This window comes from Oxyura jamaicensis, chromosome 1 (assembly GCF_011077185.1).
Source record: "Oxyura jamaicensis isolate SHBP4307 breed ruddy duck chromosome 1, BPBGC_Ojam_1.0, whole genome shotgun sequence".
Taxonomy (NCBI): Eukaryota; Metazoa; Chordata; class Aves; order Anseriformes; family Anatidae; genus Oxyura; species Oxyura jamaicensis.
Genome location: NC_048893.1, coordinates 10,883,386 through 10,903,150, shown reverse-complemented (window position 1 = coordinate 10,903,150; position 19,765 = coordinate 10,883,386).

Here is a 19,765-nt window from a genome sequence, read left to right as displayed (position 1 = left end):
CTAAACGTCTTTTGAAGACTTCCAGGGATGGTGACTCCACCACCTCCCTGGGCAGCCTGTTCCAATGCCTCACAACCCTTTCAGTAAAGAAGCTCTTCCTAACATCTAACCTAAAACTCCCCTGGTGCAACTTTAGCCCATTCCCCCTCGTCCTGTCACCAGGCACGTGGGAGAACAGGCCAACCCCCACCTCTCTACAGCCTCCTTTAAGGTATCTGTAGAGAGCGATAAGGTCGCCCCTGAGCCTCCTCTTCTCCAGGCTGAATAAGCCCAGCTCCTTCAGCCGCTCCTCGTAGGACTTGTTCTCCAGGCCCCTCACCAGCTTCCTCACCCTTCTTTGGACCCGCTCAAGCACCTCGATGTCCTTCTTGTAGCGAGGGGCCCAAAACTGAACACAGTACTCGAGGTGCGGCCTCACCAGAGCCGAGTACAGGGGGACGATCACCTCCCTAGCCCTGCTGGTCACACTATTTCTGATACAAGCCAGGATGCCGTTGGCCTTCTTGGCCACCTGAGCACACTGCTGGCTCATATTCAGCCGACTGTCCACTATCACTCCCAGGTCCTTCTCCGCCTGGCAGCTCTCCAACCACTCATCTCCCAGCCTGTAGCTCTGCTTGGGGTTATTGCGCCCCAGGTGCAGGACCTGGCACTTGGCCTTGTTAAACTTCATGCAGTTGACCTCAGCCCATCAGTGCAGCCTATCCAGATCCTCCTGCAGAGCCTTCCTACCCTCAAGCAGATCGACACACGCACCTAACTTGGTGTCATCTGCAAACTTACTGAGGGTGCACTCAATGCCCTCGTCCAGATCATTGATGAAGATGTTAAAGAGGACATGTAAAAAGTTGACAAAGCCATCAGGCTGATTAGCTACAGTTTGGAGGAGTAGCTAGGACTGAAGTGATGTGTGGAATCTGGGGCTCTGGGAAAAATAATAATAATAATAATAAAGAAAAATACTCAGAAACTAATCAGTCTTTCTATCTTCCCCTCCTATTAAAATGGCCTCCTGCTGTCCTGGGACATGAGATGTGGCCAGTGACAGTAAAAAACATGTCATGAATCCTAAGGAAGACAGCATAAAACTTCACAAGTTCTCCACTAAAAGCCAATTGATTAAAAAGTCAAAAGTCACTAAAGGAAAAATATTTATGATCCAGTTCTGCAATGAAAGATGTGAAGCCAGGTAAGGTACAAAGAAATGTATTAGAAGGTATTTTCCTTTCCCATCATCAAATTATTCCTGCTGTTCAGTAGTAAATAATATACTATGGTAAGGAGCTGTACACAGAATAGAGATACAGGAACAAAAAGCAGATTACACTTTTGTTATGTTCAAATCTAATTGACTGAAGACCAATGATAGCCATTTCTCCCGTATTTCATAACTTTTTGAGAAGCAGAACTAATGAGGTTTTTTGCAATCAATAGTGGCACTCAACAGCGCTGGTACATTTGGGGCATGTTTTTCACACTAACCATGGTAACAATGTCAAGTGTTTCTGTTAATATAACTCTATGTCACTTGCCATACCATGTAATATTTAATGACCTTTCACAAACATACAATTGCTTTTTAAACTCAGCAGGTGATTTATGGAATTGTTTGATTGTATCCCTTGGAGTCGGCTTGTCATACCAGCCTAGCTCTTTGCCATTTTCAATAGCACAGGAAGAAACAAACTGGATAAATAGATGGCGAGTGTTCACACAATGCCCAGGCAGTAAACCTAGTGGGATTTCACAGTAAACTGATGCTCAGAAAGTGCAATAATATAAATGACCAATTCATAGCTGTAGGTTAGCAAAAGGTCTTATGATTGTCAGTGTCTCATTTTAAGCACTAGATCATTTCCTGATGTTTTTTCCCTGATTGATTCAATGGCTTTATCAGTTTTTAGTGACAATATTTGATTTCTACATCCTTTTGAAAGTTTCAATATAAAATCAGAAGCTTTTTGTAAGACTTGGTTGTCATCCCTCATTCCTTCTTTTCATCTGTGACTGTTTATTTATTGAATTTATTCCACCTACCCTCCAGCTATTAGCTATATATTGTCTCCATAGCAATCCCTCTCTTCTCCTCAGTACAGAAGCAAAAGGAGAGGCTTGGTAATTGTGATTTTAGATGCAAGGTGCTATTTGAATGTTTTCAGGAGTGCAAACAACAGGGGATGTGGCATTTCTGACACTTTATGATAACATCACTGTGTGAATTCTTTTTTCCATATTCATGTTTCATCAACCATTTGGAAATTCTCATTTTACTTGACTTAGTTTAACAGTGGTTCTGCTCACATTTTATAAACATTAACAATATCAACTTAATAATACAATATTCCTCTCTTCAGGCTGCTTTCCTTGTACAATTTTACATCTACACCACAAGTCTTAAGACTTTATGAATTATCTTTCCCATAATGTGAGGGGAAATCACTTGATTAAACTCCCAGGATAACAGATGAATAGCAGTCTTCCTCCCAAAATGCATGTCAAATCTTTGCTATAATTTTGGCTTTTTTACAACAAACCTGGTATTGTTGATATGAAGGAGGTCCACTTAGAAATTTTATCTCCAGAAATGACAACACTTAGTACATATCTTTTTTCCTTGAATAACTCACAACTAATCCCATACTTATGAGAAAGGATACATTCTCTTTGTGCATATGTGTTAAGAACCTTATCCCAGGGATTATATATTCTGCTTCCACCTTCAAACAGTCTTTATATCATGACAAAAATGGCACACAATTTTTATAGCTTATTATAACAGAGTAAGCTGAGTAACATATACATTTACTACTGACTTCAAGATTGCTAGATAGCAGCTGAAATACAGTAATGACATTATATCACCATGAAGGTAGTTGTTATTATTATTATTTGTAGAGTGAATTAAGTGTGGGTGGCTCTTTGAAACACAGGAAGCTTTAGGCTGCACCTTGGATAGCTTGCAGTCTGGCATGAGCCTTAACTGTGTACAAACTAAGGCAGCAGGTGTATGTAAATAAGGAGCATCTAAGCCAATGAGGACTGATAGAAATTTGATAGAAAAGGTAGTTACTTTTAATATGCAAAAAGCAAGCTATGCCCTACCTGCCCCCCCCCCCCCGAAATATATATATATATATATATATATATATATAAAAGACAGCAAAGTATAACACTTTCCAACTAGAAAGAACTACGGGGAAAGCTTAATTAGAGACTATGATCCAAAGTGAAGTTCAGTCAGCGTCGTAAGACCTATTTTAAAAAATACAGCAAAGGGTTTTGTGTTATTAAACACTATAATTATTTCTCTAAGTCTATACTGTACAAATTAAATTAAAAGGAATATTTACTTATAAGCTCATACTTTCTTTGCTTTGAGGTAAATAAAGCCCATTATCTGATATTCTGTAGCTAGAACATTCACTGAATTTCACTGAAATTCTTTAAATGTTCATTATAAATTCAGTGGTATTAAGATAAGGGTCCAAATAAGATCTTTGTTGAAAAGTACTAAAGTCTGGGGGAAAGCCTTTTTTTTTTTTTTTTTTCCCCCCCTCTGTCTTTCTGTTTTATTCTTCTGCAAGTTCTACCAATTTTTATGTGGTTTTGCTATATTGTGGTTAGAGAGGTCTTTATCAATCAATCAATGAGTATATTAAACAAACTTAAAGAATGAATTATTAACCTGTAAGGTTCCTGTCTTATTATTTACTGTCAAACAGTCGTTGATTGCTTTATGACTTCTTTGTTTTTGGCAATGAACTGATTCAATAGCACTTTCATAATAAAAACATTTCCTACTCTCAGGGACCCGTCACTCCACAACTCTGCACTTATATGAGATGATAAGCTTCTTCAGCTAAGGACCAGATACCAGGATTCTGCAAAAAGATGTAGCTCATGTATTTGTGTTCTCACCCTAGCAGTCTCTCCATACAAGAGCCCAAGAGGACGGAATGCACCTGGAAAAGCAGAGCATTTGGAAGCAAGCCACCTTTAACAAGAAGATTTAACTATCATTTATCTTTGCTGTTATTTAACAGTAAGAAAGGCTCCATATAAAACTTAAATCTCCTGTGTACTTACTGTGTTAAGAGATAGAAGTATTTTGGGATAAATCTCAGCTTAGTTTTATTAGTCTTAGGGGAAAAAAAAAAAAAAAAAAAAAAAAAAAAACACGACAAAACGACAAATAGCAGCCTCAAGAGATCAACAAGTATCAAATTCAGGAAAACCATGCTGGTAAGAGACACTGGTGGACAATTTAAGTTATAAAAAGCATTTCTTATTAAGCAAACCTGTTCAATGTTCACTATTGTTTTGAAACAGATTTATTTTTTACTGTTCCCAGACTGAGTTTTTTGTAGACTTGTTCCATATATTGACAGCATAAATCTTGGCAAAAAGAAATAGTAACCAAACCTAGCTATCCTCAAAGCAGAACAGACTGCATGACTGCCTTTTTCATGATTCAAGCATTTAATAAATAAATAAATAAATAAATAATTCTTCATGATAAACTTAACAACTATATTTCAGTTTATACATATTAAATACAGGAACCTGAGAGCAGGAAAATCTTATACTTAACACAACTTATAATTAGTTTCTTAATAACATTATCATTTGTGGATATAGAAATTTTTAAGGAAAAAAAATCAGAGTGAATAATAAAATATTGTCTTTAGTCACACAAAATCAAGATACTAATATTTGCAACACTGATTTGTATAAATGAACCATTTACTAGCCTCAGTTACTAAGAATAAGTTTCCTCGTTGATGTGTTTTAACATGACTGTCCACAACAATATTTGTTAATATTTATTGGGGAACATAAGGGGCCTATTATTCTCAAAGGAGGAATAGCACAAAAGGATCATTCATCTGAAATGATGGTATATCAGCAATTAACATTCTTGTTCTTATCTTGGAAGTGAAAGAGCAAATGTAAAGAAAGACAGTGAAAAATAACAGCAAAGTTAGCAAGTAGGCTTGTGATACAGCTCCCATGTAGCAGATTAAAAAATATGTATCTGTTTGTAAAGCCTTTGCCTTTTACAGTATAAATTCAGTTCAGTGAAATGCCACATGTAGTTTAAGACCTTATTAGCATTTGGAGTAGAGAAAATTCACACTGCTGCAGTGAGGTGTTTACTGATGCAAGTGTATTTTTTCAGATAGATTGTTGATGTTTTTCAGTGAAATTACTGCTTTAGCTTAAAGAACAAATAAGCAGTAACGTAAAGTACTAAGCAACAATTTTGCAGTTGAAAAAAAAAAAAAAAAGCAGAGGTGGCAGCATGCTAGCACAGAGCTAAATAATTTGGATTAGTGGATTCTGGAATTCAGTTCTGTAGCTAAATTATTTTATAGCTATTTTAGAGGCACAGTAAAATATTTCTCAACAAAAATATGCACATTCCATATAGATCAATAGCATATCTTATCACCAATCTGTCGATTCATTAAACATTTACAATGCATTGCAGGCTTTTTAAACAAACAGGTGTCAAAGTTTGAAGAAGTCCCAGATTCATACTTCAGCCTAATGCAATCTTCTTATAAGTATTTAGCTTTCAGACTAAAATAAAGATTTTGAAAAAAATTGAATATTAGAAAAGTAGATGAATTAGAAAAATTGTTCAGCATACTGAAAATATATATTTTTTGTCATTATTTTTGGTTTTTGTTACAACTTAGCTAAATATGATTCTCATTTTGCACAATGCTGAACATTTTTGTGTTGGCTGATCATGACCCATCTTCATTATATAACTGTTAAAAGCCTGTCTTGTCCTTGGATCATGTTGAAAGCAACTATTGTTCAGTGGGTCAGTTGCCATTTTTATGTAATTTTCAGAAAATGTCCTAGTCCACATTTAAATGACTCTATGATACAAAATTTCTCCCAGCATTCAATCAGGCTTTTGTATTGCTTTGAATAGGCCCTATTAAAAAGCAAAAATATATGAATAGAGATACCCCACTGCCTGCTTCAACCCACTAGAAACTATAACATTCTTGTGAATAAACATTGCATATATATATATATAAAGAGGAAGATAATATGAAAAAGTACTGTATGAAAAATAACATTTATATATTCTGGTAGTCTAGGCTGGTGTGGCCATGGCAGTACTGCAACACCTATTCCTAAGTAACGTGAAATCTTTGCATGATACCTTTATTGTTCCTCATCCCTAAAATCTAGATTGTTTGGTCTCTTATTATGGCCTTAAATTGGGCATAGCAGACTATGGATGTTTATAAGTATTTCAAAGTGTAGACACTACTAGAGGCAGATACTCAGACACAGACCTTTCAAACTGTGCTGAGGAGCCAGTTATCCAATTCTGCAATCTAAGCATGGCACTGCTCACAAGCCCTCCTTGAAGCACAGTAATGCAAAGATTTTTTCCATGGCTCTGTCAAACCAGAAATCGCCACGCTTTTGACCACTGCACCCTGTGGGCATTCCCTGGATAAAAACAAAGCACTGGTATTGCTGGTCATGGTGTCCTTTGTCTCTGTAACCTCCACAGTCAGGTCACATATTCTCATCAGGTGTTCACCCATGATGACGTAACTGGAAAGTGCTATCTATCATCTCCACAGTTCTCACTGTCATATTTATCCATTACCTGTATTAGCATCTTCGGACATCAGATCAGAGACTGAAGAGTTGGCCTACTCTGCAAAGCAATATAACTGCAATATTTTTTAATGCCAATGCCAGCCTCTGTTCTCTGTCAGTCACTGACATTTGAAACTTCAGTAAGAATCAAAATTCAGGAGCCAGATCCGGTTAAGGGCTTGGTAAACAGCCCTGCATTGTGTGCTCACACACCCATACTTCTCTTTTTCAACTGCTTTTAGGGGGCTTTTAACCAATAATGTAAATCAGGCTTTGAACTATAACTGTAAGACCCAGCAGCTGTTAAGCTAGTAACGAGTTTAGGAGGAGCTCAAAGGAAAGATGAAAGTTGCTGGGTACCTCTGCTATGTTTCATAATGAATTAAAAAGTCCCTTTTATTGAAATTACAGATTTCTGTATCACAGCCATCTGTAGCAAGTCACACAGCTTTAGTTTAACTAAGGGACCATTGTGCTGTACCGGGAGTCGGCTTCCCTTATGGGATCTTTCACAAGATCACATTGAGGCGATTTGTAGTCTCTAATTAGATTTGCTACAGCTCATTTCTGAACTATTTTATCACGGATATGCTGACATTAAGGGGTTATAAAAAAAAATAAAAATTAAAAAAAAAAAAGAGTACCGAGTTTGATGTTCCATATATCACTTACCCTTAAATTGTACACTTGTCATTTGAGATAACCAAGTTTCAATGGCCTCCTCAGTGCATTGCCTGGTATGAGAGGACTGTTCTGAATCCGTGGCGTCCCCTCTGTAAAATACAGCTGGGCAATTCCTTCTAAAGGGGCTGTCCAAGGCACAGTAAGGCACAGGGTAGCCAGCTCCTTCTGTTGCCTCTCAAATTCCTTACCCTTTTTTATTAGAGAATTATCCCCAGTCATTTTTATGACTATTTTTACATTTGACTATTTTTACACTGACTAGATTTTCAGATTCCTTTTTCGGTAGGTCCACACTAGCTCTTTACTCAGTATTTCATTGTCAGTCAAACCAAAACTTCAAGAAGAGGTAAAACACCTGTTCACAAAACTCACTGTTTAGTCACATATATAATATATATATATATAAATAAATATACTTTTTTTTTTTTTTTTTTTTTTCTCAGCTGCATACTTTTCATTAGTTTCTGATCTACTCTGAACCTAGTCTTTCCTGGACTCATAACATACCACAACACAATGAATCCTACTTTATATTCTTAAACATAAAGTTTTGTGTATGGCTGGATTAAAGCTTATCTTCTCACAACTGGTCCAGCATTATGATTATCTAGGTCATTCTATACAGCTGCCCTAGACTCATTATTAGTTAATGTTTTGTCAGTCTGTGTGTCATGTGGCAAGCTTTATCAGATACAGTATGATACCAAATTCAAAGCTATCAAGCTCACTGTTGAACAGAACAGAAATTAGTCCTGTTCTCTACAGAACCCTTCTACAAATCCTATACATCAGTGAGAATCTGGACATAATATTTATATAAATGTCATGGATGATAAAAATACTTATCTATATAAAGATTATATTATATATATATACGTCTTAAAAATCTGTCAGCTCACTTCTTCTAAATATCTCTAAGGTCTGAATCATGGATAAGACATATTGCTGCAATTTCAATTTGAATGTCATGGAGTACTTCCTCAAAAACCTTATGGATTTTCAACAACAACAAAATAAAAGTAAAAAGAGATTTATTTTGGGAAATAAAATCCAGTAAAATGTTGATTGCAATTGGTTTTATTCCTAATTTTTTGTTCATAAGAAAGTGAATTGTGTATGTCTTCTGTAATTTTGTCCAGGATGCTCTCAGGCTAACTAGCTTACAACACTAGGGCTATCCTGGCCTTACTGAGCTGATATGTCAGACATTCATGAGCTGCCACTGTTTCATAAATAGCTGATAGGGGGTCTGAGTATGTTGGGAAACGATCAGAAAAGTACAGAACATAGCCTCAGGTGTTGACACTGGTATTTAATGTTCTCAAATTAGAAAATGGCAACACCTAGTTGGGCCCTAATGTTTCAATGTAAATATCAAATTTATTTCCTATAATATTTCCATATGTATGAAATGAAATAATTGCTACTTTTTAGCAGAACTAAAAAGTACTACTAATGAGTACTTAATAGTACTATATATGGTACTAATACATAGTACAATAGCATTAGATTCAATTCTGTAGGAACAGAAACTTATAGAAAGGTACTGTTCATACATTAATTCAACTTGGTTCAGAATCTCTCCTGAAGTACAGAAGCAAACTATAGCCCAAACACATGCCTATTTTATCTATCAAATCAAGTGTTGTAATGGAACTTACTCTTAGTTTGCTCCAATACACAAAGGAAGCTTAGATAAGTGATAGAGAAGGCTTCCTTGTGCTGAAGGAAACTCACCAAATGGGTCAGTCTATAATTTAAAATTATGAGAACAAGGCTGTGCTTGTTTGTTTTTGTTTTGGGGTGTGCACATGTGTGTAAAAATACAGTTTGTGGATTCCAAACCATTTTGCACACTGTGTATCTGGTTTCAGTCCTAGACAAAGTTCAGGGGAACGCTGCCCATTGCTGGCAAGCCTGCTCTGAAAACAGAGCCCCAGGCTACAGCCCAGCCCTGGGAGACCAGGATGTGCTGAGAGGCTCCGGAGGTGGAAACTTGTGAATTGCCAAGCTGACATTTGCAGCTATTCACTGAGATAGCAATTCTTATCCATTAGCCAAGGAGCTGCTAAGAATTGTAATGGTTTCTTTCCTGAAATCCTTCAAGCTGTGAGCCCTGCATGCCTGATAAGGAACACTGCAAGTCAAAAGCCTCAGCAAGTGACTTTTAGCAGCTCTGCACTGCCCTTGGGAAGGGCTGCTGCTCAGTCACACCATAAAGAAAGAAATAGTATCACGGCAGCATTTAAACCTCAGATTGTCACATCTTTTTTTTTTTTTTTTTTTTTTTTTTTTCCAAGGCTTTCTGTTCTGCAGCTGATGACCCTCTCTGCTGCTGGAACGTACTTGCTTGGGCCTCCCCTCAGGACCTGCTCAGGCAGCCTGCTCCAGCTGCAGCTCACTCCTCGCTCTGGCCTCACAGCTCGCCTCCGAACCCTCAGACCCTTTGCCATCTTTACAGTCATCTAGATCTTCTGACCGTAATTCCTGTTTCCAATTTGGTCCTCCTGATTTAGGGGATAGTTCTGACTCCCTTGTTTCTGCTTTTTTTAACCCGCTAAGTGCCTTGTGGGCCCCTTTGCGCTGCCAACCCGGTCTGTCTGACCCCAGACTGACTTTCGTTCCAGGGCTGATCAGTAGGGCAATGGTCATCCTGCACACAGCCCAAGCGTCCTGCAGTAACAAACAGTACTCAGTCCTTCCTGTTTAAATTCCTAATAGCTCTTTCTCATATGAAAATATTTCCTGTTTTTGTTCCCTTAGATACTTCTATCAATACATAGTCTTCTTAATTTGGGTGCCTCAAATTCTTTCAGCAGAGGCTCACAGCTCAGTTTTATAGTTCTGCTTCAATTAGGGAAGTATCTGGGTCTTCCAAATGCCTCTCACAAGGGAAGCCGAAAACAGCATCCATTTTTCTGTGAATAAAGCCTAGATGCTGGCCCAAACTCAATGTGACGGAATAAACTGCGTAGAATGATTTGTCAGATTATTCCATCAAGTGATCTCATGTCACAGACGAGGAAGAATTAGTTTTGCATATCAGGGGAGGGAAGATATTATTCTGCTAAGCAAGGCCTTTATTTCTAGATTCTTTTAACACTTTCTTCAACACTGTGGAAAACTAAGTTAGCAACCAAATTTTACCTATATTGATGACAACATTATTCTTTCACTAGAGTGGATCCAGGATTTGGAATTATTAATAAGGTTGACAGTGTTTGGGTAATATATGTTAATATATTATGCACACTGCTAGCCACGGCATTTTTAAAAACAAAATATTACTAAAAAAATATTATTTTGGAAATAGATTTTATTCCTCTTTCAACATTACATTTTTAGGTTTGTGTTACTTGATTTTATTCTCTTAACACACTTGATTCTGCAGATTTTATTCTTGAAAAAAATCCTCAGCCACAAACCTACTATACTTTTTTTTGCCATTTTTTATGTGTGAAATTTAAATGATGGAAAAGACAACGGATCAACAAAATGCTCCAACAGAAAACTTCTTAGCTTTCAAAGGGATGATTACATTCAAAATATAATTTATAATACCAGACACCATTAGATATAATGCATTATTCAGCTAAACACCATAATGGTATTCAATTCATGATGAAAATTAAAAATTAATAACTTTGCAACCATTGATTTTCTGTATTTTGCACATATTGAAAAAAGTGAACCAGTTACTTGAAAAGAAGTAGCAGTTCATTATTACTATCAGATTTAAGAACATTAAGCATGTAAACAAACAAAATAATGAATAGCATAATCCACGCAACTTGGACTAATATGATATTAACACAAAAGTGCCAAGGCAAAAAAAAGGAACACTGAAATGTAACCCACTAAGGGGTGAGTTTGTTTGTTACCGCTCAGAAGGTGAAAGAAGAAGTACTAGAAACCTTTATTTCCTCTAATGAGGCCAGTATGTGTTTTGTTCTGGGTAATAATTTCATATGAATAAACAAAATGCAACCTATCTTGCCACAGAATGTCCTGCATACTTATTTGCATCTCTGTCATGATGAGAAGTGGTTTTCTTTTATTTTTTCTTTTCTTTTCTTTTCTTTTATTTTTTTCTTTTCTTTTCTTTTCTTTTCTTTTCTTTTCTTTTCTTTTCTTTTCTTTTCTTTTCTTTTCAGGCCATTCAAAGAGAAACTGAACTGAGAAGATTACTCAGTCAGTAGAAACACAAAATTTTAAATAAAGATGGAATTTAACTTAGGTGTTCTGATTTCAAGTCCTAAGCTTAGAGGATCTTTCTTTCCTCTGAAGCTGTTTAGAAACAGATTTTTAACAAAAAGTTATAACGCCTTTCTTCATTTATATAGTAAAATCAATGTTTTTGCAGTAAAAACAATATAGTGAGTGTCAGCATAATCTGTTTAGATATGCAAAACTTCATTTTGCAAGATGTCAAGCACCCTGGCTGTAGATCAGGAATGCACTTAGATACATGTATAACTTGAAGCATTTGAGAATGCAAAGGAGAAAGCCTGGCTGTACTGATGGACAGTACTGATAAATTAATAGTATGTAAAATTTCCATTGACTTCAGTGTAACCAGGATTTGAACCACATTACTACTAATAAACTGCTTAAAACAAATGTTTGTTGGTAGCAGTAATATCTTTATTTATATCAACTGGTGTATCTGAGAAACAAATATGACAAGCTCTAGGGCTCACAAGCCCTTCTTCAGAAGCAGCAGATTTCAAAGCTAAGTACAGGAGTAAAAGTAAGCACAGATCCAACTCTGGATTGAATCTGGGACCTTGTATGAGCACAAACAGCATGAACATTTTGAAGATTCAGCATATATGTAAGCACAAAACCATGGCAAAGGCCTTCTTTCTGATTTGCTTGGTATTACTGTTCAGTAAAAGTTATTAAAAAGAGGCAGTTTTATGACTTTGTTCCTTCTCCATCTTTTGTAATCGAGGGTTTTTTAATCATAGTTACAGAATGCCAAGTTCTAGTATTGAGCTTTATGTCATCATTTCTAGAGAAGAGCAGGACAAACCCACTTTTACATATATTCCAAAGTTATTTTACCTGGTATTTACGTGGAAAGACTACTGTCATAACCTGCACTTAAAGTGTTTGCAAAAAAAAAGACGACCACTTACTAAAAAAAATGAAAATAAAAATCTTATTTACATGCAAATGTCATGTACCTTTCATGTGCAAGAAATCCCAGAATGGCCGAGGCTGGAAGGGACCTCTGAAGATCATCTAGTCCAGCCCCCCTGCCAAGCAGGATCACCTAGAGCACACTGCTCAGGATGGCATCCAGGAGGGTTTTTGAAATACACTCTGATTGATCAATAAGCTTTACCAGCTATTTATTTTAAATTTGCAATTATTGAAAAAGTCACTTAAACTCCCTAGGTTATTATTCCTGTTCTTTATTTTGTTGTTTACATGCTTTGTCGCCAAAATGGCTGCTGCATTTATACTCTATTTTTAACTAGGAACTAAAACCTTGTATTAATATTTTATAGAACCTATTTATCACAATAAGTGATGTTCAAATGCAATTTTCAAATGCAGTCAAAGGAGACAGATTATTCAAGCTACCTGCTCATAAGAGCAGTCTGCTATAGTACATGTGGAGACATTAGATACCTCAGCCAAAAAGCTGTTTTATTTTCGTGTAGTTACTCTGTGCTTGTATGTGAGAAAAAAATGAAACATTATTGCAGTAATCTTCCTGAATGTGTCGTCTATTATAACATCTTACATAGTTGTTTCACTCACTATATTCTCACAAATCTTGAATAAAGACATCTTAAATTCATTAAAAAACGCCATTGTTTTGTGAACTAGGATTACAGGAAAAAATGTTATACTAATATTTTTGCATTAAGACTGGTTTGTTTCCTATGATTTGAAAATCAGAACAGTCACTCCAAAAAAGATTTACTATAGCTTTACACAAATAGATTGTTATCTACTGTGTAATTTTTGCTGACGCAACAACTACACTTGGATATACACATTCACGTATAAGGCATGCATCTAATTCTTGCTCATATGAAATAGCATTTATAAACACAACACTTAGTGGTTCAAAGTGCTGTTTCATACTTGCTGTAAACAAATTTAAAGTTATCCAGACCTATAAAGAAAAATATAATAATATAACTACATAGTCAACATCCCAAAGAGGCATATATTTCATAGTATTACATGTTTAACTGATTTTTATTTTATTATTATCATTATTTTTAACGTATGATTGGTTTCTCCTACAAGTATGCTAAAGACATAATGTTCTAAACTACTACAGAATTTTTGTGCAGGCCTCAGTACTACAGAATCAAATGTGTATCTGTATGTGCATCTCTCTCTCTCTCTCTTTAACAAACATTTATTATTAACATGCTCAATTGTTCAATGGGTTCTTTTTTATTATTATTATTATTATTTTTATACTATGAAGTCTGTATCTTGATTAGTTCATTTGCAGCTTAGAGTTTGGACAGTAGCTCATATAGCTTCTTGAGCCAGAAATATTCAGATTATATCTAACAAGATGACCTTTCAAAAGCATGCAGATGGCTTAAAAATAAATCCATCTATTTAAATGTTTTCTCCTGGCTCTCACTTACTCTTGTAGAGGACTTAATTATAGTATTTTGAATATTAAAATCATCAACTAACAGGTAACTCATACAACTAGTTGGAAACCTGATCTCATGGAAGGGTTAACATAACATTAATTAAATGTCAAATGCCCCTCTGCCTCATTGCTGAGTCTTCTCCTGGCAAAACACATGCAAGTCCACCTTCAAAGACCTCTGGATTACACTGTATGCATACACAAAGCTGATTCTCCTCACACATTAGTATAATTAGCCTTGACTTCATTAAAATTAACAGGAGCCCTGTGTATTTCAGTGCAGTAGTTGTGAGTACTAGGTCATGCATAGTATTTAATACCCTACATGGCGTATGTCTCTTTCCATTCCAGAAGCGCCACCGTGGCACCAAAAAAAATAAAAATAATAAAATAATAATAATAATAAAAAAATCCCTTACAATTTTCTTGCAGTATTCCAAGGCACTGGCTGTCATTACTTGCATCCATTGCCTGCATATTAATGAGCAGTATTGGTGTTAGCATACTAATGAGTTCTCGCTTAATCAATTCAGCATTGTTCAGCTATGGCATCCAAGATCATCTGGTCCAACTATCACCCTACCACCAATGTCACCCACTAAACCATGTCCCTAAACACCACGTCCTGCCTTTCCTTGAACAACCCCAGGGACAGTGACGCCACCACCTCCCTGGGCAACCCATCCCAATGCCTGACTGCTCTTTCAGAGAAGAAATGTCTCCTCATTTCCAACCTGAACCTCCCCGGCACAACTTGAGGCCATTCCCTCTGGTCAGATCACTAGTTATCTGTGAGAAAAGGTTGACCCCCTGATCCCCACACCTTCCTTTCAGGTAGTTGTAAAGAACAATAAGGTCTCCTCTGATTAGAATATGGTGCCATGTGGGATCACATAATTACATGGGATACCCCTAGTAACCTGGAAAAAAATGGGGGTTAGTAGAATTGTACATTTAAAGTCAAGAAATTGGCTAATACCAAAATTGCAATATACAGATTTTAAGTGAAATAGTGCAAGAGGATAGCTTGCACTTAATGTTGGTAATATTTTGTGTTCTTAGAACAAAAAGAAACTAAATAAATTAGACAAAATAGTATTTTAGATTAAGCATTGAACTTTAATTAAAAATATAATTGTGTTTTTTGTTGTTGTTTTGTTTGCTTGTTTTTCTTCCCAGAAATGATCTTACCCTGGTCTTTTCACTTTTCTAAAGACAACAATTCAGATTCTTGCCCATTTTCCTCTATTTCTTCTATAATAGCTGTATTTAATTTCTCAGATGCGATTTTGCATAGTCTGTCTGGGTAAAGACGAGAACTAAAAGGTTTAAGGTGGCTGAATCAGATGATTTAAATTAAAACCTGAAGAACAGCAAAATAGAAGTCTGAAGGCTTCTGAATCATTATCCCCACAACACAACATATACACTCTACCAACCACAAGAAATTCTATCTATTAAGCACATGCAGTAGCAGCTGAAGATAATCTTACAGAAAAAAATGAGCCTAAGAGCAGGTGATGGGGAATCAAAAGGAGGTCATAACAAACCACAGCTATTTGCAAGCAAAACAACAAAATATCTTGAAATAATCCTCTCTCAGGAATGAGGCTGCAAAATAAACCTGGCTTCTGAGTATTCTACCAACTTGCCAGATGAAGGGAAAAAAGTTGTATAGTTCTAAATATAGGGATGACATATACTATTTCATGTAACTGTACTACTGTGAAACAACTCTAATCAATGTGCTAGAGAAAACAGTTTCCTGACATTTTCAAATAAAACTGATAGATGGTGTATTGCCCAAATACAGACTATATTTAACCACAGTTTCTTTTACTATATTTTAGATTAAAATATTTTAGATTAAAAGAAAAATACTTGAAAATCACCAGAAGTGAGCCTCTGCCACTAAATAAAGAACTATGCTAGCTCTAGATGTAGATTCAGGCCTGCACTGCCCTACAAGTTTACATTACGTAAGATGTTATTTGTGGAAAGTATTGCACTAACAAACTTCATTCTGAATTTTGGCCAAAACAGTATAATCATTGTTCAACTTTTTTGGGCTCTCCAAAAAGAGTATGTATTATTCCATGATCCTGAATTTCTACTGATGCAAAGCAGCTCTGGAATATAAATGGGTATCAGCTGAAGCATTACTTCATAACTAGAACTAAAAACTGAGATTGGTAAACATGGCTGAAAAGATCTTTTATTTTTATTTTTTTTTTTCTTGTATATTTTTTTTCTTTTATCTTTTATAAAAAAATAATATTTGTGAATCATATGTAGGCTGTAATGAGTACTACTTCTGTTCCTGTAAAATTAAAAATCAGTACAAATTGGCTGCAAATTTCAACACAAGTAACACACACGTCAGAGAGAACACATGCAAGCAGACCTTCAGCAGTAGCTCTGGTTTTGGGAATGTTAATAGACAAAAAGGTACATCCTATCCACAGGTTTGTTATAGGAAAAGGTAGTAGAAAAGTCCCCCATGAAATACAGTGTTTGTAAGATCAATAGGGCCAAAAAGAGAACTAAGTCTGTTTATATTTAAGACTAGTCAAGATTGTAAAAAAAAAAAAAAAAAAAAAAAAAAAAAGTAGATACCATACAGTCCTGTTTTCTTGCTAATGGGTGATAAAAAGAAGATGAACTTGGGCCTATTTCACTTTGTACACCTATGGGTGTAGTGAGTGCTAAATGGGCAAGAAAGGCATAGAAAGATCTGTAACAGATACTCATAGTAAAAAAGTATAAAAATACGTGCACTAAGCGTGATAAAATAAAAATCCATGCAAAGTTGGGCTGTCTTACTTGTAGTATCTCCATCCTTATAACATCTGCTTCTCTCATTGTCACATATTTCTACTCACCAAAGTCTTTGCTCACTACTTTTTTTTTTTTTTTTTTTTTAAAAATCCCTTAATCTGCCTACTTTTACTTGCCAGTATCCCAAACACATGTTGTTTATTTCAGACACAATTCTTTATCCTTTATTCCTAAATCAGGAAACTACCCCCGAACTTATTAATTTTCCTGTCCCCTAACTTAATTCTTTCCTTACTAGCAGTTTTCATCTGTCACTTTGCCACGCCAGGAACCCTAAGACAAGACTACGTTATCATATATGACATTTATGAGCTGAACTGTTTTATGAAAACCCTTACCTTGTGGTAACACTGTGGAAATTTGCACAGAAGAACACAAAATGGGCTGTAGCAGGCAGCTTTTTGCTCTGCCCAGCAGCTACCACAGCCTAATGTGAGTCTGCCTGAAAGTGAGTCTGCCTACCACTGACCTGTCTTTAGAAAGTACTTTGCTATGACCGAGGCTGTAGGCCCTGGTAAATGCAATTTTATGAACTCCTTCGGTACTTATACTTTTCTATATTCTTTTTCCCTTCTTCTTGGCATAAATATAATTCCATTACCTTACTATTTTTTTTCCATTCTCATGTCACTCAGTGTCCTCCTCCCACGCCCCTATTACATCATATTTTGTCTCAGCAGACAGACCGCTAACCTGCATTGCACTCTACCCATTAGTGCAGGAGGTGTTCCTACACACTGCTGCTGCCTTTTAGCTGTGCCTCTCTGTTCAGCAGCATGCATAAACCGAACCATTCAGGAGGGCAAATGGTTGGTGGCAGAGCAGCAACTCACACCTCTTGGCTGCCCAGACACTCTTCAGAGAGGTAACACAACCAAGAACAACCAGAGAAAATTTTTCAGAGGTCTCATGAAGTCATAATAATTAATGTTGTTCTGGGTTTCTTTAAGAAAGAGCTGCATGCATGCTTTTAACAATAAAGTGTTAAAAATATTTAATTCAGTTTAACTGATGAGCTTTATGTAGTTCATTTTGTGTCATTACTTATGGTATAATCAGTGCCAACATTCAAAGACCCATATAAATAAAAAAATCCAACACATCCAGTAACAATTGCATACTTGACAAACATTTTCATCAAGTCTAAGCATTATAGGGGAAAAAATAGTGTAAGTAGTGTAGCAAAAGCTGAGGCTTACTTAGTCTTTGCATTCTCCTGCTAAAACATCACCTGTGCTGTCAAAATTATTTTATTTTTGAGCCCATTCTGTGAGCAGAAAGTGTTGAGATCCTATAGAAAGAAAGAAACAAACCTAAACACTCACTGGAGAATATGAACTTGAATATAACATGCTTGTTTTTTAGAGTTGTACGTTGTAAGTCTTGAGTATGTTACTTGTACGTTATGAGTTTGAGGCCTCACCTCGAGTACTGTATTCAGCTTTGGGCCCCTGAGTACAAGAAGGACATCAAGGCCCTGGAATGCGTCCAGAGAAGGGCAACGAAGCTGGTGCAGGGCCTGGAGCACAAGTCCTGTGAGAAGCGGCTGAGGGAACTGGGGGTGTTTAGTCTGGAAAAGAGGAGGCTCAGGGGAGACCTTATTGCTCTCTACAACTACCTGAAAAGGTGTGGGGAGCTGGGGGTCGGCCTCTTCTCACAGGTTAACTAGTGACTGGACTAGTGGTAATGGCCTCAGGTTGTGGCCGGGGAGGTTCAGGTTGGAAATGAGGAGACACTTCTCTGAAAGAGCAGTCAGGCATTGGGATGGGTTGCCCAGGGAAGTGGTGGAGTCACCGTCCCTGGGGGTGTGTAAGGCAAGGCTGGACGTAGTGCTTAGGGATGTGGTTTAGTGGGTGACATTGGTGGTAGGGGGATGGATGGACCGGATGATCTTGGAGGGCTTTGCCAACCTTAATGATTCTATAAATCTAATGGCCAGTTCCAGCCAGCTCTGAAAGGGACCTGCTGGTGGCCAAAGCTGAGCCATCGAAAAAACTGGTGGCCCAAGCACCAGCATGCTGCTTCTCCCTCACCCTCTTTAACAGAAGAGGGGGGAAAACATGACAGGGGAAAAAAACAAAACAAAACAAAACACAAAAAAACTTGCTCGTTGAGAGACAAACATGGAGGTAACTCACTGGTTACCATCATGGGGAAAAAGACTCAGTGTAAGGGAGATTAACGTAATTTATTGCATGTTGCCAAGATACTACAGCAGCCTCCTCCAAGCCACATCCCCCTGCTCTACCGGGGGCTCCTCCACAGGCTGCAGCGTGGAGAACTGCTCCGTGTGGGACTCATGGGCTGCAGGGGGACAGCCTGCTCCACCAGGAACCTCTCCACAGGCCGCGGGGGATCGGCTTCGAAGCCGCCCCTGCGCGCAGAGGGGGGGCTGGTCCCGCGGGCCGTGTATTGAAGCGGCGTGAGGCGACATAGCGCAGGGCGAGACAGCGGCGACCGAGGCCGTGTGGACGATAACCGCCTTCCCGCCACAAGGCGACCTTTGGCCTCTCCGTCGGGCAGTGGCACGGCCCTGTGTCCCCCTCCCATTTCAGCACAATGGAACCTCCCACTCGGAACGACCACATCCCCACCCTCAACCGCTCCCCCCCCCCCCGCCGCTGTAGGCAGGTGAGCGGAGCCGCGCAGTGACGCCACTCCGTCACTCATCCCGCTCTCCACCAATCAGCGCCGCGTCCCGCCGCGCTCGCCCCGCCCTCCTCCGCGTGCACGCGCGCGCCTCCCTCTCCCACCACCGTGTGGGCGGTGCGCGCGGCCGGGCGCCTCCGGAGGGGCGGGGGCGGGGGCGCGGCAGCTCCGCGGCGGGGAGGGAGGGAAGGAGGGACCCGGTGGTGCCCGGTACCCGGCCTCCAGCCTCCGGGAGCCCCGCTGCCTTCTCCGCGTTTCCCCGGGAAACGGATTCGGGGAAGCCCACCCCAGCCCCTCGTGTTTTTTTTTTTTTTTTTTTTA